Below are 23,083 nucleotides of genomic sequence, written 5' to 3'. Positions count from 1 at the left end.
TCTTCATGGACAACCCTTTGGGAAGGACTTCAGTTTGGGCTGCAAATTTTCACACTGCAGTGGCAAAATCATTACTACTCCATTGCTTTGTCTTCCTTCAACATGGAGATTCAACACATTCATCAACAAACCTCCTCATCATGTGGCCTCTTAAATACAGCCTATCATATTAGCTTCACACATTTGTACCATTTTTGTCCTATATGTGGTAGGTACCTCCTACACAACTCTGTCGAAGTGCTGCTTCCCCTAAAAGGTATCCACCACTTCAACATGAAGAATTGGTCCTTCAACATGAAAATCACTTGCTGTTCTTTATCTTGGAATATGACTTACCACAGCGATAATTTTCTCTTCTTTTTCTCTCAGGATAGATCATAAAGCAAATGCATTTGTATTGATCCCTTCATAGAAATCTTGCTTTTGTAAAACCTGTTTTATCATCAAATACATCATCTTCTTTCCAAGATGGACCACATCTTCAAGCTGAGTTAGAAAAGCAGATCCTCTGCTGTATTGAGTATTTGTATGCAGTGACAAGTCTGCATCCTCTTTAGGTTAGGTCCCCTGGGGACTTAACTGTCATTTCACAATGCCATGTAGTCCATTATTTTAAAAAAATCGATGCTATTTTGGATCTTTTTGGTCGAAAAAGGATTCGGTGCTCTTCTACTGCACATGACCCAATGACTTTCATGTTTTCTGCCCTTGTACTGTGACTTGTTTCACAACTAAGCGCATTCCATGCTAACAGGGTCACGTGCCTTGAATTATTAACTCAGTCTTTTCGCTTCTGCACAGTCACTTCCATATATTTGGCCTTATTGGTGCCTTTGATGATCTTTCTATACCCATTCTCCTTCCTTCCTTCAATGGATCGAGTTGGCAAGCTGTATTTAAGTTATCTCAGACTATATGAATTGGATCATTGCTGCAGCCCTTAACCACAACTCACATGTGTACAATGTCATTGTTTACCCAGCTTGCTGTTTGTTTATTTCATGCTGTCTCATCTGGTTGTATTCCTGTTGGTTCATAACAAATCAAACCCTGTTTATCAAGCTCTTTTTCTCAACATCTGTTTGTTTATTAAGCTCTTTTTCTCAACATCTGTTTGCATTTGGTTCTATATTTATCCATTATCTTGCATTTAGCTTTCACACCTCACGTTCCAAAGTTCTTCTTTCTCACAAATATATGTTCAAACAGGTTCAAACAACCAGGGTTCAAACAGCATGTACCATTTTTAAAGAGATTATAACATGGGCTTATTATTGAGGGACGAGAATCGTACTGTGTCGGGCACCCATTGATTTGAACTCTCTAAGGCGGTAATTACGCTTACTATTATGGTCACTTGTCTTCTCTTACATTTTTTAACTTTTGTCAGATTTAGCTAAGACAACGTAACACATGTTTATACTTGTATTGGAGAAGGAGGGAGATCAGACATGTAATGATATGAGTGAGGAAAGTGAACAATAAACCCTCGCAGCCCGTTCTAAGTTCCGTTGCAGTTCCATACGAAACGGCACATATGAAAAGGCAAGCCCCAAAAGTACACCAAAATGACAACCACAAAGGTTTACCTTGAAATATAGTTCTTTAAAACTGGAATTCAAGTGGAAAATTAGCGAAATTAAATTCAAAAATTTATCAACTCACAGAGATCAAAAAATGGCAATCTCTGCGTTCACAGATCGAGCCAACATGGGGGAGTTTCGAACACGAGGGTCGATTCCATGTTGGAAATTTTTCTCATATTATTTTATCTTTTTTTTTTTACAGATATCGATCTATAACGAATGCAGATTGCACAAAAAGGTGAAACAATGTGATCTCATGTAAAAAATAAAAAATAAAAACACACACACACTGACATTTATTATTATTGACTAGCAAATACAATCCGTCACTTCGCTGATGGGGATATTGAAGGGGGTGTGGGTCGAAAGACAGAGGGAGAGAGAGAAAAGGGAGTAGAGAGAGAGTGGAAGGAGGGAGAGAAAATGGAGGAGAGAGGAATGAGGGGAGAGAGAGGACAGAGGAGAGGCAAAGAGGACAGAGGGTAGAGGAGGAAGAAGCTGGGAGGAGGTGAAGAAGGGGGAGCTCAGAAGGGGGTGAGGACAAAGGAAAGAGGGCGGGGAGGTGGGGAGAGCAACGCCTCACCAAATGTTTCTGTACATTACGGGAGGGATGGGTGCAAGAACGGGGCAAGAGAGAGAGAGACTGAGGTGTCGGAGCAGAGTGCTGCATTTTATTAGGTGAGGGAGCAATGAGGGGACAGTCAGATAGAGAGAGAGAGAGAGAGAGAGAGAGAGAGAGAGAGAGAGAGAGAGAGAGAGAGAGAGAGAGAGAGAGAGAGAGAGAGAGAGAGAGGGGGTGGGGGCGGGGAGAAGGGTGAGGGGAGGAGGTGGGGTTAGCAAAGAGAATGATATGTTATGTTTCATGACTGAACACACACATACACACGAAACACTAAATGAGGCATCAGTACCCAGTGATTTTGGCCGAGACAACACAGAAATCAAGAAAATGACCAAATACCAAGATCTCAAAAATTAAGTGAAAAGACCCTGGAAGTTGAAGAGATCCAAAATTGTACCAATGATCATTGGAGCAATGGGAATAATGAAGAAGAACCTTTTAGAGATCTTAAAAACAATCTCTTAGAATATTACTACAAACAAACTGCAGTTGCAAGTTACCTGGGGCTCATTGCTGATCCTCAAAAGAGTCCTTGGCACAAAACTTTGCGAACAAAACTTCCCACCTTGGTCCATGATTCCTGACCTCCCTTACTGAAATGGAGGTGAAGACTGAGATCTGGAAGGACTCCATTCCACCTTGTGAAACCCGCACATGAAGATGACACATGCACACACACACACAGGTGGATAATTTAGAGACCTGGAGCGGGAGCATTTAGAACCCACGCTATTTACTTGGCGAAGGTTTGCCTGCATGCATGCATGCTCGTACATGCAACAACCTTTGCATCCCTCCGGTTGGCTCACTCTGAATCTGATTCATACATGCTACAGTCCACTCAATAGAGGGGTGGGGGGAGGGGGATGGGGAGCAGAGGGAAGGGGGAGGGGTGGGAGAGAGAGAGGAGGGGGAGAGGGATTCCAGCAGATGTGATGCCCAGTTTAACATCCATCTGAGAGATGGCACACACATTAATGAATCACCCTGGCTGTGAAACACCAGGATGACAGTTTATAGCTGGATCAGGATTCAACTCAGGCTACACAGCTTAGAGCGAGCGTGCATACCTCATGGCTTTCCTGCCGTCATATGGCGATTTGTTACTTCATAACAGTTGAAAACATTTTAAACTCGTGATCATGGAATTTATTTTCCCTTCCTACCTCCGGTATGGAACCTCGATATCGCCAATGAAGCTCGAAGAACACATGCCAAGCGGATTCACCAAGCACTCCATGAAACGGTTGAACAAACTTTTATAAACAAAATATTTAATTTTTATTTGTATTTCTTGATGTTGAAGTGACAGGTCATATAAGGGAAGAACAAAAAGCGGAAACATCGTGGAAAATAAAAATGTACATTTTCAGCGAGCCAGCCACCACCTGTTGCACTGCAGAACAACATGTGGTCAATGCAGCGAGTGGTCCTGACCTTTGTTCAAGTCGATCGATATAAAGTATGCAGTGACAGTGCAAATATTATGGAGGGCTTGCCAAGTGGCTTAAACACTCAATGAAGCACTCCAACGAAATGGTTGATAAGGAGCAGCTGGCTTGGCAAGCAATGATCCATCATATTAAACACCTCCGGGAGACGTCCAAGCAATATCCGAATTGGACAAATGAACACATATAGCAGTTTAAACTGCTGCTAAGTTCATTTGTGGGGCTTAAATTTTGTAATTCAGCTTAGTTTAAAAGATTCTCAAGGTTACGGCATGTGCGGAAATCAAATAAAGCCATGAATGCTGGCATCTCCGGGCGTTTATAAGCAATGCGATGTACCCAGCGATTTGTGGCTCTGATGAACAGGCATTTGATTATATGAGTGAGGAAAGAAAAGAAAAAAAGACTGTCGGAAAGAAATCGTTGCGGCCTGTTGCAAGTCAAGGCATGGTTGAGCAGGCCAAAAAAAATGGCAGCTTCAGACCCCAGCGAGGTAACCCAGGATATACTTTAAGTTCCCATAGGGCGAGGTGTCCAAGGATGCACCTGATGAAGTATATAATTAAATAAGGCTGTCATTTATCTTCAAAATAGGTGAATAAATTAGCCTAAAAACCCAATTTTCACTCTTGCACTTCCGTGGAGTTCCCTTGGTATGTGTTGTGGAACTCTAGAAACTCAATTATCCACTTGAGGCAAAGTACATCAAACAGAATCTTTAATACATAAATTATGGAATGAAGGACCATTGATGAAACAGTCACACAATGGTCTCCACTAATTGGAGCTTACAGGAATTTGTCTATTTTTCGAACCCTGGAAAGGTGGGGCAGTTTTGAGCGGGCCGAGGAGAGGACCAGAGGGCACAGCGTGCAGGACCGTATCCATGAACCTTCTCACAAATAAACAGGAATGGAAGGGAATTGGGTCATAATGACCCACATCTGACCTCGGCTAGGCTGGCTAGAGTGATGTGAAGGATTTATTGGGACAGAGGAGAAAACCCAGTGAGCGCTTCTTATTGCCCGGGTCAAAAACATCAAACTGTGCAGCGGACAAGAGTAAGGCGAGCAAGAGTCTCAAATCGCGGTCCAACTACGAGTAGGGCGTTTCTGAACAGAAAATGTATCAAGCTATAAAGAACATGACATTCCTTTACAAAGACATGTCTGTACAAATGGCGAATACATTAATTAGAAACCTAAGAACAGAGAGGGAGAAGAAAGGGAATATTTTCGGGTTGCATTCTCAAGACATTTGAGTGAATCACGTCTATGGAGCCAAATGGCTGGAGGCCTGAGCTCCAGTACAAAATAAGTCCTCAATAAAGAGAGACAGATTACAAGTTCTAATAGAATTAGTTACATCAAGATGAATCAATTCAATTAATATTTAGTTATTAGAAAAACACATTCGGTGATTAACTGAGACTGCAATTCTTATTAATCCCCACATTCAAACAGATTGATTATAAAAACTACTCAAAAAGGAAGTCCACTTCTACATACAATGCCCTCTGCTAATCATTCCCTTGGGATGCATGCAGGATATGGCTTAAATCCCCATAGAACGAGGTGTCTGAGGATGTGCCTGATGAAGTATATTATTAAATAAGGCAGTCAATTATCTTCAAAATGAGTGTTTTAATTAGCCCAAAAATCCAATTTTCACTCATGCACTTCTGTGGAATTCCCTTGGTGTGTATGCAAAGTTTCAGGCTGCTAGGTTTCATGATTTTGGAGTTATGGAGGAGACACACTGACATTTATAAGTTTATATTCCATACTAATACTATAGAAGATTTCTCTCATCGATGGAACCACCTTCCAGAAGCTATTCTGTCTCACTCTTCCCTCCAGAGCTTCAAGCAAGCAGCGCACCAACGTCTCTTGTAATCTCCAATTCTGTCCTATTATCCTTATTTTTGGATAATCTTTCCTAACCCAACTTTCTTAGTTGCAAGTTTCAGCATTTCCTACCTTCCTCCCTTTCCTCTTATGCTGTTCGTTCATTATCTTGATGTTTCTCCCACTTTCAGATTTACCTTGCTCTTCCACGAGCCTCACTCCTGTAAAGAAAAGAAAAAAATCCAACAGGTATCCTCAGCTTTTGAAGAGAGTTTTTTTTTGAGCAGTGAAGGTTGCATCTTGTAATGAAGGAGCCCGGAATTGGAATCAATGTATGAGTGACTTTCAATCACACGTGCTCTATGTACAGTCAGTGTAAAAGATTCGTGAAAGAGCTTGTACTTGTCTCACCTGCAGGGCATTACAACGCACTTATACATTATTTAATAAACATCACCATCAGATGTGGGATCCCAGCAACATGAGTGATCATTCCGAGATACATGAGCTATATGCTCAGATCGGGGTGACAAACAGAGTGGGAATCTTTGTGAAAAATTTGTTTTTGCCAGTCCAACTGTTGCCGTTTTATTATGGCATTTATTCCTAATCTTCAATGTCAAAAATATGTCGAAGCTCACTTGATTTTCATCTGTGCTGTCACAGCTATCAATAATTATTAAGAGCTTTCACTTGCAATCATATATCACACATAACCCTATAGTCCTGCATTGAATAAATCTGCAGAATTATTTGTCCTCTTCTGGTTTCACCAGAGGGGACTATAGGTTTGTTCTCCGTCTGTCCGTCTGTCCGTCCCACCTGTGGTTTTTCAGACTTTTTCCCATACCCTTTAACATATTGAACTGAAACTGTACATGGCTTTATTGTGATAAGTTGCTGAAAAAGTTCGAGTTTCAGGGTATTTCGTCGATTTTTCCCAGTTATCTCCTTTTTGGACATAGGAAATATCACTACGGTAGGGGACATGTATTGCGAAGAAATTCTCGCTCTTTTTTTTTAATCTGATATGTCATGCGCTGACACATTGCATGATGCCCGTGCTGAGGTACATGTACCTGCATGTTATTCCATTGAAAAATGACTCACTCCAGCCAGGAAAGAGAGTCAGCATGCATTCAAAAAGCCAGCCCAAGGAGTGATAATTTGGCCGCGATCGTTTTAAGTAGAGAATAGAGCTGTAATTAGAGCCGGAGCTAAAGCGTGTTCTTAATTTGCCACCCTAGGCCTTTTTCCTCATCATTTCCCACGATCGGCTGGTGCTGCATTCCGGCTAACGACCCACACCGGCCCTGACGCACGAGCAGATGCGTACACATGTCTTAAAGATGCTTCAAATTGAAAGATCGAATCGATGCTTTCGCAAGACCCACCCGTCTGAGCAAGTCCAGGATGAGATCCAAATGCTCACCGTGTGCTGGGACCGAGCGTCACATCCATGCAGTTTGGCTTGATGCACATCCAAAGGGCAGTTGCGCATCCCTGCAGTCACAAAATGTGCAAAATGCATTCCTGCAGGCGCACACGTTTATTTTTTATTACCCATTCACAACAGTCTCATTTTTACAAAACCATATAAAATGGCTTTTAATGTTCGGTTCTGCATAATATGTTCATAAAATCAATAGGGTTTTCACTGCAAACATCAAATCTTTCCTGTTTTCAAATAGCCTAACCTCTGACAATCCTCTTACATTCCATACTTGTCACTCAATAAATAACATGTTGGTTCTCCTTTCTCAGTAATGGTAGGAGGCCCTAAGTCTCAAAAATGATGTCTGGCCGATCATCTCCTTGGACGCAGCTTGGACATTTGACACAGGTCAGCCTCCTGTCCTGCTCACAAAGCTTGCAGCCTCCAGCATCCTAGGCCATGTTCACACCTGGCTTTCTGGCTTCCTCAACTCATGCAGTAAATGTGTTGCTGTTAATAGATTCCTTTCCTGTCTTCTTCCAGTAGAGGCAGGAATGTCTTGGGTCCAGTCTTGTTCCTCATGCACAAAAAACGACTTCTGATGCTTTGGAAAACCCTCTCTTCCTTATTACAGATGACTCCACAATGAGCCACACAGTTTTCCAATCCCACCGACAGGCAGACAGTAGTAGCTGGAATGCATTCGATGCTGGTCTGACAAATGGAGCATGGCTTACGACACGAGCAAATTTAAATGAACCCACCTCCTTATTTCCATGGTCATCCACTGGAAGAGGTTCAGTCACTTATAAATGTCAGCCTCATTATCAGCCATGACTTTTCCTTAAGGCCCGGTCACACCTTGACGTTTTAGCCAACGTATGCCAATTTTTGAATTTTTTTTCTAAAACGCTGGCACACGTTGAATACGTTATGGGTAAGTTTTGATAACATTGAGAGCACGCTGAAAAACACTGCCATACGTCGTTGTACGTTGGCTTTAAACGTTTTACTTTGTGGTTGTCCTCAAATTTTTTCATGCTTGAAATTTCACGACGTATGCGGCGTATGACTCACACGTTCCGCTACGCTGGCCATTAGTTGTATGCACGGTCTGCGATCGTTGACAGACGTCAACACATGCTACTTGTAAGTTAATCATAAGTTGAGACACGCCGAGGTAATGTTTAGCGTAACCGAAACTTATTTCTAACCTATGATTAACGTGTTGTTGGCACGTTACGCGATCGTTGCCACACATCGACAGACGTTACTTTTAAGTTACTCACAGGCTGAAAGACCTCGGTATAATGGATCGTCCTTGCGTCAGTGGCCACGGCCACGGCCAGGACATTTATTTGCAGCATTCTTCAAACTTTTCTTCGGCATGACGAGGATGTTCACACTTCGATGTCTAGCTTGGCTATGATTCCAATTGTCCATCGGCAGCGTCTATTTAAAATAGTCGAGTTTGAGCGTTTTAACACGTTCAGAAGAAACGCTTCAAATTTCCAAACCCCAACGTCTAAAAACAAAGGCGAGTGACAGCAATTTAAATCGTTCATTGTAAACAATGAAACTAGCTGAGTGGTACCGTTTAAAAGTCGTTGAGTGTAAAAATCATCCAATTGTTGAGCGCAAGCGTCTACTTTCAATAGTGGAGATGCAGCCATTTAAATCGTTGAGTTTATCATTTAAATCGTTAAATCGTTAAACGCAAGGACGATCCATCATAACCCACACCCTCCCCCTCACACTCACCTACTACTGCCAACATGAACAAACTAATACTAATACTAATACTGATACTGATACTGTTACTGCTGACATGGACATCGACTCAAAAAGGACTCGAAAACACTGTTGGGTTCCCCTTTTATGAGCAGCATTTTTATATACCAATTCCCAAAACCGCTGGGAACACGTCTTTATATGGCAGTTGTAAGCTAGAAACTCATTCATTTTTTTTTTTGTCGACCGGAAGACGTCATTGGAATACGTCTACATACGTCGATGTGTGTTGGGACTACGTAAAGAATTGGTTCAAAGCACGTCAAACATAAGTTAGAAATAAGTTTCGCGTAAAAAAAACATTACCGCGACGTGTTTCGACTTATGAGTAGCTTATAAGTAGCCTTTGTGGACGTGTGTAAGCGTCCACATATCGTGTGTAAAACTTATCCCCATCGCATGCGGAACGTGTGTCATACGCCGAGTACGTCGTAAAATTTTGAACATGTTTAAAATTTCTTGACGTACTCTACTTACTACGACATATGATAGCGTACTTTAGCGTTCTACTCACGTATACCAAACTTACTCATACCGTATTTGACGTGCCCCAACGTTTTAGACACATTTTTCTTAGGTCGGCATACGCTGGCAAGATCGCCAAGGTGTGACCACGATGTTGTCACTTCCATTTCTACGGCAGTTATAATTCGAATCGTTGTGCGTCAGCCTTTTAATAGGCTACGTCACGACATCGTCGGCGATGCGTGCAACGCGCTATGCCTAAGTTAGACTATCGTTGGGCATCGGTTGTGTAGGCCGACAACAGGTTCAGCATTCGTTGGTATAAGTTATCTATAACACAACGAAACGTTCTGTGTTGTTACCAATGCGTTATACATGAGACCAAGTCGCTATGAATACGTCCGAATCTTTAAAAAAAAACATCAAAAGTTCAACGTAAGCCAGCGTTTTACATACATTTTAATATGTTGCCATCGCTGGCTAAAACGTCAAGGTGTGACCGGGCCTTTAGCTGACCAAAGAGTGAAGTGGCCTGCCAAATTCATCCACGCATAAGGAATCCAACATCATTATATGCCATTCCTTGAAAAATCAGAACTTCCAATGGCCTACAAAGCCTTGGCCTGGATCTCAAAAGAGTGCTGCTCTCTCCTCTGGGATAGCACCTCTGCTTCACATATGTCTTTACTGGATTCTGTATATCCTCAGGCTCTCAACATTATTGACATCCACGGCAATGAGGCTGAAGTACAGGCAGACAAGTTGGTGGTTTCTCTGTTTTTTTTTTACTAAATCCCCCTCTTCTAAATCCATACTCTGCTTGATCATAACACTCTGACCCATCAGAGCTCCTTCAGGACAGACACATTCGTCCAGGAACCCCCTCAAGATTATACTCCCGGAATCCAGACTTATATTGTCCATCTCCACTCTTGTTCCTCTTTTGGCCTGCTTGCGGAACTGCCTTTTCAATACCAGTCTTGCCTCCTGGGCTTTAAACTGGTGGTACTGCACCAGCTTTTGCCATCCTACATTCCTACCTGCGATTTCTTTACCCCTTTAACCCTACCTGAGCTAACTCTATTTGCAGGTTTTCCTCTTCTATGATCGTTCTCTTTTTTGTTGCATTTACTTGCTGCCATACTGTCAGTATATTCCTTGTGTTGGTTTAATGGTTAGGGTGGTGGGCTTGGGATCCTACGATTCTGAGTTAAAATCTCACTCAGCTGTTGAATTAATACCAGGTGGGGTTGACTGCCTGCCATCCTTCCGAGCTTGGCAAAATGAGTGCCAGCTTTCTGGTATCCTGTGTTGGAGTGGTGACCTGTCCAAGATTGTGCTCAATTGCCAAGGAGACTGCTTTGGCAGCACCAATGCTCTGCACTGAGTTGGTCCCAATGGATGGATGGATACTGTCAGTGCATGGCCTTTTTGCTCTTTGTTTCCTCACTCTTCCATAATCCTGCATTTTTTATCCAAAAATATCCATCATATACACAGCGAATTGAATTATTTCATATAATATTTTCTTCTGCATTTCAAAAAAAAATCTTAATTCAGCTTGATGTGGATTATTATCACAAGGCATGCATGGAGTGTGAATTTTGAGGAAACTTGAGAATGGACTTATCAACTCTGGAAAACAAAACGGTGAATCAGGAATAGAGATGTGTATCACATAAAATAAATTAAAATACAATGCATGTTGGAAAATGCAGATGCATTGAGAGCATACAAGAAGCATAAGGCTTGACATACAACAGCAAATCCCAGAAAAGGATCATTCTTGTTTGATGCAGTTAAGATGTAATCACATCAAGGGTGGTCAAATATCAAGGGGAGTGGGCTGGCATCCCAGAGCATGGCGGTAAGAATTAACCAATGGCAGCAGCGTAAATAGTTGAAACATAATCTTCGAGAACAATAGATGGAGTCAACAGAAAATTGATAGAAATAAGCAAACTGCCGTGGGAGGCAATGAGAAGCTGACATACCTGGTGTTGACCATTCAAAATCTGGAGACAGTATAGGGGTGAGGGTCCTCTCTATGGTGGGAGTGAATTAGAGGTGAGTGCATCAAATCAGGGAAAATGTAGAGTGTGATTGAGTCATTACAGGGTGGGTCAGGGTTCAGGGGTTAAAAGTCAAGGGGACTGCAATTGGTTGAAAATGGGGAAATAATAGGGAAGCATACAAGCAAAAAAAAAAAAAGATATTAGACAAATAAAGTTAAATACCTTTAAAAGTATAAGAATAACTATTATAGAGTAGAATAAAAAATATTTAAAACAAGAGCGAATTGCTTTGCAATATGTGCACCCTACCAATGTGATATTTTCGAAGTCCAAAAAGGGTGTAACGCCATGAAAATTGATGAAATGCCCTGAAAATTGAACGTGTTCTGTAACTTATCATAATAAAGCCACGCAGCAAGTTTCACTTGAACATGTTAAAAGGTATGGGAAAAAGCCTGAAAAAACCACAGGTGGAATGGACAGATGGATGGATAGCAAACCTGTCATCCCCTCTGGAAAAACCAGTAGGGGACTAATAAAAAGGAAAGATAAATAGAGAGAAAACTAGAAGGGCACTCTTCAACATCAAGACGTCGCCAGATATGCCTCCACCCACGGCATTGCATCACATAGCTGCCAAACCATGTGACCGATCACATCATAGGTGGAGAACTTTTTATTCCTCATGGTTAGGCGATCATACCTGTAAAGTTTCACCCTGATCTGTTCAGCCGTTTCAGAGATGAAGATATTTTGAATGCTTTTATGTTTAAACAAATTATGGCTGTCGAACCACGTTACCGATGACATCATCAATTTTTTCCCCAATACAATTTAGCCATAGATGACCATCAAAATTTTCATACTGATCAGATAAAGCATTGGACGTATGAAATTATGATGTCATAACGAAGCCACCTATGACATCATCAAAAAATCATACTCGTTTCCCATGGGGAGTACTTGACATGTGCCAGGTTTAAATTTTTTCCATAGAGCAGTTTTGGAGATACAGAGGTCCAAAGTTTTTCCTTTTTCCAACATGGCTGCCACATCACGTGACCAATGACATCAGAATTATCATTATCACATTCTACATGAGTAGTCGCACCTATGCTCAAGATTTTGTGTCGGTCGGATAAACGGTTGCAGAGAAAACAGAGAAAATTAGCACGGATGGACGTACAGGCTGACTTACAATAATGACGGACGGACAACCCGAAAACATAATGTCTCCGGCGACTTTGTCAGTGGAGGCATAAAAAGGGGAAGAGGAGAGATGAGAGGAAAAGTATTGAAAAGTTGTAAGAGACGGGAGATTGATGTGATTGAAAAGCACTCGTTAATTCCATGTGGGATGTGGAAGACAACCTACCGAACCTGAAGATAATGCTTTGCTCTTTACCAAATCAACTGTCCGTGATGCTGAAATGGAAAAAGTTTCTGAAGATTGCTGTGTGGCTGAATGAATGCCGAGGAATATTGAAATGTCAAGCAACTGACTTGGAGAGTTTTGTGCTGTTGGTCTGTATGTCGTGCAAGTGTTCACTCAAGTGATCTCCCATTCTTCCCTTGGTTTCACCGATGTAGGTCTTCTCATAAAAAGGGTGTTTGTAATTCCAGAAGATAACACTTGCGGAGTTGCAGTCAAAATGGTCCATGACTTTAATACTGCTTTTGTATCCTAAAATTGAGGTGGTTGTTTCAATAAATGGGAAGGTGTTACACTGACTCCATGAATCACTTAATTTTTTTCTGATGGGAGATCAGAAGGTAACATTGATTTAACCAGAGAGTTTCACAAATTTCTATCCCACTTGAGAGAAATGAGAGGTCGTTGTGGGAAAATTGAGGTAGTTTTAAGAGCGTTCTGTAAAAGCTTGAAGTTCATGTGGATGGTGGTGTTGATACCAAAGTTGATGAGATGCAATGTCAATGCAAATGGGATCCTTTCTTCTATTTTCTCTCAGAAGGTTGTAAACTTGCTCAAAGTGTTAGAAATGCATGCTCAACGAAGAACTTGCAAAGGCGAAGAATATTTGAAGTCTGAATTGTACCTGCAGAATTACCGGCGCTTGAGGAATTGGGAACACCGCATTTCACTTTTGGTGTGGGAGTAATTGGAGAATGAATGTATAAGGTAGCTCTGTGAATCTGTGGGTTTATATTCAACAGTTGTGGCATGTCTATTCTCTTTGGTTGAAACATTTATATGAAAGTGACAGAGATACCTGAAGTATTTATTACCCGGTGGGGTCTTCCACCCCACGGGTCGAAGCGCGTTCTCTCTTTTCCTGTGTACAGTTCATTTGAATGTCTATTTCTCCATTATTCGTGAAAATAATTCGATGAAAATTGACAGGCATATACTAGACACAGATTTGCAGGCATTAACTGAGCCCAAAGTGCGATTGCGGCCCTCCGGGCCGAGGAACGGCCAATTTTGGCCCATTTTCTTAAAATTATTTCTCGGTTATTAGTGGACGGAACCGAACCAAACTTGACAGGTATATTCTGGAGACCATTTACCAGGCAGTAACTGAGCCCAAAGTGCGATTCTGGCCCTTTAGGCCGAGAAACGGCCCTTTCAGTTCATTTTTTAAAAAATTTTCTCGGTTATTAGTAGACGGAACCGAACCAAATTTCACAGGTATATTCGAGAGACCATTCCCCAGGCAATAACTGAGCCCAAAGTGAGATTCCGGCCCTTTGGGCCGAGAAACGGCCCTTTCAGTTCATTTTCTTAAAATTTTTCTCGGTTATTAGTAGACGGAACCGAACCAAATTTCACAGGTATATTCGAGAGACCATTCCCCAGGCAATAACTGAGCCCAAAGTGAGATTTCGGCCCTTTGAGCTGAGAAACGGCCCTTTCAGTCCATTTTCTTAAAACTGCCATATCTCCGTTATTCGTGAAAGAAACCGGACAATATTTGAGAGGTATATTCTTGGGGTCACTCTGCAGGCAATAACTGAGCCCAAAGTGAGATTATGGCCCTTTGAGCCGACAAACAGCCCTCTCGGACCATTTTTAAAAAATTGCTATTTCACGGTTGTTCATAACCGGAACGAAACCAAACTTGACAGGTATATTCTAGAGACCACTGGCCATGCAATAACTGAGCCAAAAGTGCGATTCTGGCCCTTTTGGCCCATTTTCTTAAAATTGTTATTTAAAAAAAAAAAAAAAAAATATATATATATATATATATATATATATATATATATATATATATATATATATATATATATATATATATATATATATATATATATATATATATATATTGCGCTTGGCGATGCCCAACGCAAAGTTAAGTCGCAAATGAAGATATGAAACTAGCCTCACTCTTGTGAGGTGTTCTGGTTTCTTTTTCTGATGCGATGAAAATCTTACCAAATTTCAAAACTTTCTGTTGCCCATGCTATCGCTCACCTGAGAGTTGTACGAATGAACTCCCATGGGGTATGTTCACAATTCGAACTTGTTTATGCGAAATTGAGGGAAGGGTGGAAGGAATTGACAAAGTTGATAAACCATTCCAGATCATCTCTGCTGTAGCATGTTTCACCAATGCAGTCATCGATGCAACAGCCCAATAAATACCTTCATGACCTTCTGATAGGAATCTTCATGACACGAGCCCTCACGATTAAGACTTGTTTTCAATTCTGTTATCAGTCTTCTGCAACCACCAACCCAAAGGTGTCGAGTCTCAATAATTTCACCCGAGAGCTGTACGATTAATTTGTAAGCTTCCTTGAACCTATTCCCTCTGCCTGCAGTGACCCAACACTCCCTTTAGCCAGCCACGCATATCTTTGCCAAGGCAAGGATTTGCAGTCATGTCAACTTTATCGGTTGGTATGCTTTTCATTCATATATATATATATATATATATATATATATATATATATATATATATATATATATATATATATATATATATATATATATATATATATATATATATATATATATATATATATCTCATTACATTTTAATCAGTCTTAGCTCAACTTCTCTGTCCTCTTCACTTTTTTTCTCTTCTCTCCCATCCTCCTTTTCCTCTTGTCTCTTCCCTGTTTTTGCCTCTTTCTTCAAATTCCCTTTTATTACCCTCACCTGGTGAGAGGGTATTGCATTTGCGTCCATTTGTCTTTGTTCATCTGTTTGTTTTTTGTTTGTCTGCACAGAACTTTGGTGTTTTTCTCTGCAAACGCTCATCATATTGAGACAAAATTTTCATCATGAGGGGTGACGACTCATGTACAATGTTATAATTATAATTTGACATCATAGGTCATGTGGTGTGGCAACCATGTTTGAAAAAATGGGAAAAAATTTGGACCTCCGTATCTCTGAAATCACAACAAGGTAAAAATTTAAACTTGGCACATCACAAGTACTCCACATGAGGCATGAGTGTGATTTTTTATGACGTCAAAGGTGACGTCTGTCGTCCACCAGACGGCGGTCTCCTTGGGTTAACCTGAGGCGGTCCCTTCGAGTGGGTGCCTGGAATGTCCTATCCCAACGAGAGGATGATAACCTGTCTCTGTTATCATCTGAGCTCAAGCGTGTGGACATCACCACACATGATGAAAATTTTTTCTCAATATGATGAGCGTTTGCAGAGAAAAACATGAAAGTTCTGTGCAGACAAACAAAAAACAAACAGATGAACAAAGACAAATGGACGCAAATGCAATACCCTCTCACCAGGTGAGGGTAATAAAAGGGAATTTGAAGAAAGAGGAAAAACAGGGAAGAGACAAGAGGAAAAGGAGGATGGGAGAGAAGAGAAAAAAAGTGAAGAGGACAGAGAAGTTGAGCTAAGACTGATTAAAATGTAATGAGAGAGATATATATATATATATATATATATATATATATATATATATATATATATATATATATATATATAATTTCAACCTGAATTATTTCACATGGTCTCGCACCAGAATTATTTAATTTTTTGATCTGTTCTTTTTGATATTTTTTTTAAAAATAAGATTCACTTGGCTGCACCTGAGTCGGTCTGATGGTAGAGGAGTAGCAGTTGAAACTGGAATCCTATCCAGGTTCCTCCTGATGACTTCATCTTTGTTTTTTGCTTGTTGGATTCCTTCTGATTAATACTCCAATGCAGGACTGTATCTATTTGGTCTTTCATTTGATTTGAATTGAATTTATTTTAATCCCATGCTGAATTAAATTGAATAATAATAAACGTCATGGGTCAGGGTTAGGTGATCAAAGTGGGGTTGCATCAAAGCAGGACGCCTTAGTACCCGGTCATCACTCCCAGCAGTTATAAAGTGGCAGTTCTAGTTATGTCTGTTATTAATTACCTAACACACCAGTACACAAACACCACACAAATCTACTTAAACACCACACAAAACGACACAAACACCACACAAAACAAGTCCTGGCAAAGGTCTGCAATCTCTGATTGTTCTTTCTCATGTTTTAGATGGGGGTTTTCTACATTTATTATTGCATTTTTATCACTTTTTATTGCTGTTTTTGTTTTATCAAACCTTTCATTTATTGTTTGTTTGTTTTTTTCCCTCTATTATTCTTCCGTTTTCGCCCAGTCTCATACCCTTGACTTTTTTGACCCCTGAGCCCTACCCCTCGTGAGGCATCTAAATGGCACTCTGATTTCAAAGTAATTAAAAGAAAGTAAAACAGACAAATATGAGAAGGGCACTCGGTAGAGCGTATATCTCCACCACGTAATGCCTGACCCAGTAGAACATATTGGGACCAATAATTTTTTGAAATATCATGCTATATATTGCGGTTTAGTCCAATCTCTCAATGGTGAAGAATCACCTCAAAAAATTAAATAATTCTCGTATCTGGATCCAGATTCGGATCTTCACCAAAATCAAATAAGTTTGTCCTTTTCACACACCCAACCTGACCACCAAGATTTGTCCAAATCCATGCACAACTTTTTGAGTTATCCTGCAGACAGACAAACAGAGGTGAAAAGATAACCTCCTTCCAGCTTAAGTGGTGGAGGAAATAAAACAATAAGTAGAGTATTTTGTTAATTAACGACAATTTCTCTAAGCCTCAAAATGACCTGAAACAATCTGTTGAGTCGAATTATTGCCAACATGGTCGTTGCGACCTCATAATGGTATTCCAAACTCAAAGGATAAGTTGCACTGGTGTCAATAAATGAAGCATGACATGGAATGGCTGCACGTATTAGGGTTATGGACCAAGGAACTGCTCCTGCAACTCCTTAATTATGTGTCTATTCAGGGTCCTTATCGTTATTGCAGTGCTTTTTGGGATATTATTACGGCAAGAAAATAATCCTTTCAAATTTTGGAACAAAATTACACAGATCATACACGCGAGTTATTTGTGGTGAGGGAATGCACGATCCCTGGAAAGCATATCGAACGCTTTCACCACGTCCTTGAAATACACATCTATACAGATCCTGTACTCTGATTTACACGATCAATAAAAGGGACCATGCATGCAGCATCACCATATCAACTGTTACCACACCAAGGGCAGGAGTCTGGGTACAAATTGCAGGGCAAAAATGTTCCATTAATCTTGCAATTTTGAACACACACCATTGGGTGCACAGCTTTGGCGCATGGTGTATGTTCCAGAGAATTATGGAAGAAAAATAGTTGATTGCAGACCACAAAAATTATACAAAACGATTTTATAATACTGAGCTGAAAGAAATTAATAAATAATCTATTATCTATAAATACAAGTAATAATCCATATAAAAATGTATAAATTATTTTAATCTCAACAAATAACAGGCCATGGATGCCAACTTTTTATGACCTCCGTACACCAATATCAAGGGTGAGGGCATGTAAGAGCTTGATGTAGTGAGAACACTGCACAAATATGGGGAGATGGTGTGAAAGTGTTTAAAAATTGCACTAATTTTGCAAACAAATGTAGATTCAGCCACGAATTACATCTCCCCTTCTACAGGGATGTATCTTTTGATTTTGTCGGTTTTAAAGTGGATAGAGGGAGGTAGGGGAGACTTTTCATGTCCTTGAGAATCTCTGCGGTTCGAGTTGCAGTACATTCGACAAATGTTTTGGAGTTTGCACTTATTCAAGGAGCCATTCTTAAAGAAGAAAATTTCAGCTTTGAGAACTTCAGAGGTTCATCACGTTTATGTATTTATGTATTCATTCTTGTTTCAAACATCATCGTATTTTCATCTTCCCGTCACTTTGTTATGCTCATGACTCAGCGAAGGAAAACGCCTCATGGTGGACAATAGAATGTTTAATTGTTCCCAACTCCTCGAAAAAGAAGAAATACAAGACATTATTTAAAAAAAAGACTTTTATCAGCTTTGAAATTGGGCATATTCATGCTACCCAAACGTTATTGTTCACACCCGTGTACATTTGAGCCGAGGGAATGTGATAGCCTATCGTGAGAAAGTGTCAAGACACCTTGTGCAATTCATCAAAACAGATGGTTTGCGCAGATTTTTAATTCAGTGTAAGTTGATATCGGATCTGAAGTCTGGATCTGCAGATCTGGATAAAATCACAAACTGGTCAAACATGTGGAACATGTCTTTCAATCCGGACAAATCTCACACTCTCACTATGTCTCTCCGAAAGGACCGTTTAGAACCCCTCCCCCTCCCCCCATCTACTTTCTCAACAATCCTCTGGAAGAAGTCCTTTCATTCAAGCTTCTGGGTCTCACTATCTGCCTTGATCTTTCCTGGGAAAGCCACATTTCCAACTTGGCCTCCAGAGGCAGTTGCCGACTGGGAATCCTCCGTCATGCAAAGTCCTTCCTCGGCCCACCTGAGCTCCTGACCACATAAAAGCTTTTGTCCACAGCCTGCTGGAGTACTGCTCTCCCCACTGGACTGGTGCTCCTGCCTCTCACCTTTCTTTGTTTCATGCTGTGGAAACCAAGGCATTTCGGATCATTGTCATCTCCCACGGTGAAGCTGAGTCTTTGGGCCTCTCACTGTCTCACCGCAGACAGGTCAGTGGTCTTTCTGTCTTCTACCATCTCCTCTCCGGACTCAGCCCCCCTGCTCTGTCTGAGATATGTCCCGCCCATATTTCCGCAGGGTGCTTCAGGTCCACCAGCAACCCCCTTCTGGTAAAACTACCAAAATCTCGAATCATTACTCACCCTCACTCTTTCATTCCTCTGTTTTCCCGCCTTTAGAATAAACTCCCACACTCTCTTCAAACACATTCTTCCCTCCAGGCCTTCAAAACAGCTGTTCACAACCACCACTTATCTTCCCCATCCAAAACCTCAATATTTTCTACCCCCGTTAATCCACCCCAAACCCACCTTCTTCAAATTCCCTGCTTTCCTTTCTGAAAGTCCCTGTAGCATCCATCTTGTATACCCCACGTTCCCCACCCCATCCCTTACCCTTCCACAGATCTCCTAATGTCTCTGTTCCCCATTGATTTGTCCTTCCCTCTCCCGCCCCTATTGTCTCATACCCCCCCCCCCTTTGCTGTGTGTTGTGTGTTAGCTCTCATACGAGCCTAGACAATGTAGCCAAAATAAAGAGTGTAAATACGGTGAATGTTTACAGTTTGGATTTTTTTCAGGCTGATGATTGTTACAGAAAAGGTCAATTTCCATATCATAGTCCTGTTTCATACAGTTCTGTGCTACTGGCTTCCGCCCATTGACAAAACTGTCAAAACATAGCGTATGAGAAGATGGCAATTGTGAGACACAAGAGACTTCACACAAAACCATGATGCGTCCATCCGGCTATGTGAACACCACGCCTGCCGATATGCTGCAATTTCAACCAAAGATTTGAGAGCATCTAGGATTCTAATCAAATGGAGTTTACACTGAGTGTGATAGCATGGTAAAATTGTTTGCACTTTCCCAACCAAGACATATAATTGCATGGAAATGAAATGAAAATGATGAAAGATGTGATCAGGAAATCCACTACTGAATCAACATTAAAGTGCGATAGAAATCTGTAGAGGTTCACAGCAAACTACACCAATCTATCAGCTGTTTTTACCTTCCATTTTTATACATGTCATTCCAGTGAGAGAAGAAATCGAATGTACACAGGCTGTTTATCCTGGAAATATATACCTTGAACCTATAAATAAAACACATTATATACGTTCTTGCCCAGGAGCAAGTGTGTCCAAAATGAGGTTTGTGTATCTCATTAACATGGGACTGCTGATCGGACAGAAAAGAACCATGACCCATTAGACATTCGTAGCTAAACGAGCATTTTGTCAAGTCTTTGTGTTACACTGTTGATACAACGAATAATGCAGCAACTACAAAGGCTCTCAGTCGAGCGCATACCTCTGCCACGCAATGACTGATCCGATAGGACAAATGGAGCCCAATAAAGTTTGCATGAAACATCATGCAATATATAGTTTTTAGCCCTATCTCTCAATGGTGAAGAATCGCTTAAAAAAAAAAATTCAATTCCGGATCTGGATTCGGATCTTCAACAAAATCAAATCACTTTGTTCTTGTTGTACACTTAACCTGTCCACCAAGTTTCATCCGAATCCATCCATAACTTTTCGAGATATCGTAATATGTATACTGTGTATGTATGTATATATATATATATATATATATATATATATATATATATATATATATATATATATATATATATATATATATATATATATACTCTACCGGTCATGTTTAAGAACATCCCTATTTTCCAGTTTTTACTGAAATTTAAGCAGTTTAATGTTTCAATGGACTCTGAAATTAAAGCATAGAACAAATAAACAGTTGCAGATGAAAAAGAAATCATGGAATCGTTTTGTTGAACAAAATTTAATCGAAATTTTTGACTCATCAAAGTAGCCACCTTTTGCAGATATCGTTCAGCAAAATATACTCGTGGCATTCTTTCCAAAATGGAAATCAAATTTTGCTTGGAAAGTTATTCCCAACACTGTTGCAGAAGTTCCCACAAATGTGTTGCACTTGTATGTTGCTTTGCTTTCACCCTTCTGTCCAGTTCATCCCAAACCATCTCCATGGGGTTTAAGTCTGGAGAGTGTGCTAGCCATTCCATGATTTGAAGCCTACCGTCTTGTTCTGTTCTTCTAAGGTGGTTCTGACATCACCTGGAGGTATGTTTTGGGTCGTTATCTTGCTGTAGGATGAACCCCCTGACCAACTAGGGGTAGACCAGAGGGAATTGCATGGTGCTGCAAAATGCTCTGTTTGCCCTTTTGGTTCAGGGTGCCAGTCACTCTGTACAAGTCGCTGACTCTGGATCCAGCAAAAGAGCCACAGATCATCATGCTTCCTCCTCCATGTTGGACAGTTGGTGTCACACACTGAGGAACCATCTTTTCACCTACTCGATGGTGTACAAAGACCCTGCGTGATCAAACGAAGATTTCAAATTTTGATTCATCGGTCCATAAGACCTTCTTCGAGTTTTCACTCGTCCACTGGCGGTGCTTCATGGCCCAGGCAAGCCTCTTTTTCTTATTTTGCCATCTTAGCAATGGTTTTCTTACTGCCACTCGACCTGTCAAACCTGCAACTCAAAGTCTTCTCTTCACAGTTGAAACTGAGACTTCCTTACTTCGACCAGTGTTAAGCTGTGCTTAAGGCTGCTGTCCTGTGAGCCACCTCTCACACAAGTTGTTGACCCTCAGAAACTTGTCTTCTGATTGTGTTGTGGCTTTGGTTCTGCCAGACCTCTTACTGTCAGAGTTTCCTCCAGTTTCCAAGTGCCTTTTGATGGTGTAGGAAACTGTACTCACTGATACCTTCGCTTGCTTTGCAATTTCTCTAAAGGAAAGACCTACACTTTTAAGGGTTATAATGGTCTGTCTGTCCACCTTTGTTAATTGGCTTTTACTTGTCATTATGCCAGCAATATACCACTCCCTGCAGTGCAATATTGTCCAAATAATGCTTCAGAGGGTGTAGCAACACTGTTCAGAGGGTGTAGCAACACAGTCTGTTCCAACACTGCTTTTATACAGACAGAGGGTTTGTAACTAATCAACAAAAGTTGGGACACCTGTAGGAATTGTTTGCATCAACTGTCAAGGCTTAATTTACTTACATTGCTGCAGAACAGCTGCAGTTGCTAAACCTACTTGTTCCCTGAAAACGGCCTTTTTAACAACTCTGAAATTTCCATTGTTTTTCAGTGTTTGTTAACCGAAATTTTTTTTAACCTCTGGTAGTTTATCGCTTAGCTTTGTACCATTTCAGGTTATTCACTGGACTTGGACTGCTTAAATTTCAGTAAAAACTGAAAAATGGGGGTGTTCTAAAATTTCTGACTGTTAGTGTATATGTATGTATGTATGTATGTATATATATATATATATATATATATATATATATATATATATATATATATATGTATATATGTTATATAGAAATTCAGTTTAGCCCAAACAAAAAAATCTTAGTGCAAAAAAAAAAACAAACAAACAAGAAAAAGATGTCTTGCAGAGCACGATACTTGCAAAATCTACCAGTCTCCAAAGGTTTCTATGGATGCATCAAATTGTCCATTTCAGTAAGATTTAAATTTACAATCTTAATCAAATCTTTGGTCAATTGGATGAAAATTGATTATTTTTCAGACGAAATTTGATGATTTTAGAAGTTTGTCCTTCAGTTGACCTTTGACCTTTTGACCTCAAATAGTTGGCTTCACAATTCAATGATGCAATATGAAAATCCCATTCAACTTTCAATTCAGTCGGATGAAAAATGACAATTTTAGAAATTCGACCTCAAGATGACCTTCATCATTTGACCTCAAAATCAATAGGCTTCTCAGTTGAGACTACCTCTACTACTTGATAAAGTTG

The 23,083-nt window shown here is 40.4% G+C and overlaps 1 long non-coding RNA gene across 1 annotated transcript in view; it reads right to left on the bottom strand.

Annotated features, from left to right (window-relative positions):
- Nucleotides 1–2,506: 2,506 nt before the first annotated feature.
- Nucleotides 2,507–23,083, bottom strand: part of LOC147029773 (uncharacterized) — a 35,885-nt gene continuing 15,308 nt past the window's right edge. The window contains exons 2-3 of the long non-coding RNA XR_015055748.1: nt 6,939–7,039; nt 2,507–2,846 (exon numbers count right to left, since the gene is read on the bottom strand). This is a non-coding gene — a long non-coding RNA (uncharacterized LOC147029773). The remainder of the gene's footprint in view (nt 2,847–6,938; nt 7,040–23,083) is intronic.

This window comes from Eptatretus burgeri, chromosome 3 (genome assembly GCF_056783735.1).
Source record: "Eptatretus burgeri isolate ZD-2024b chromosome 3, Ebu_testis_v1, whole genome shotgun sequence".
Lineage (NCBI taxonomy): Eukaryota > Metazoa > Chordata > Myxini > Myxiniformes > Myxinidae > Eptatretus > Eptatretus burgeri.
The sequence above is the reverse complement of the archived record's forward strand: the minus strand, read 5'-3'. Positions and strand labels throughout refer to the sequence as shown.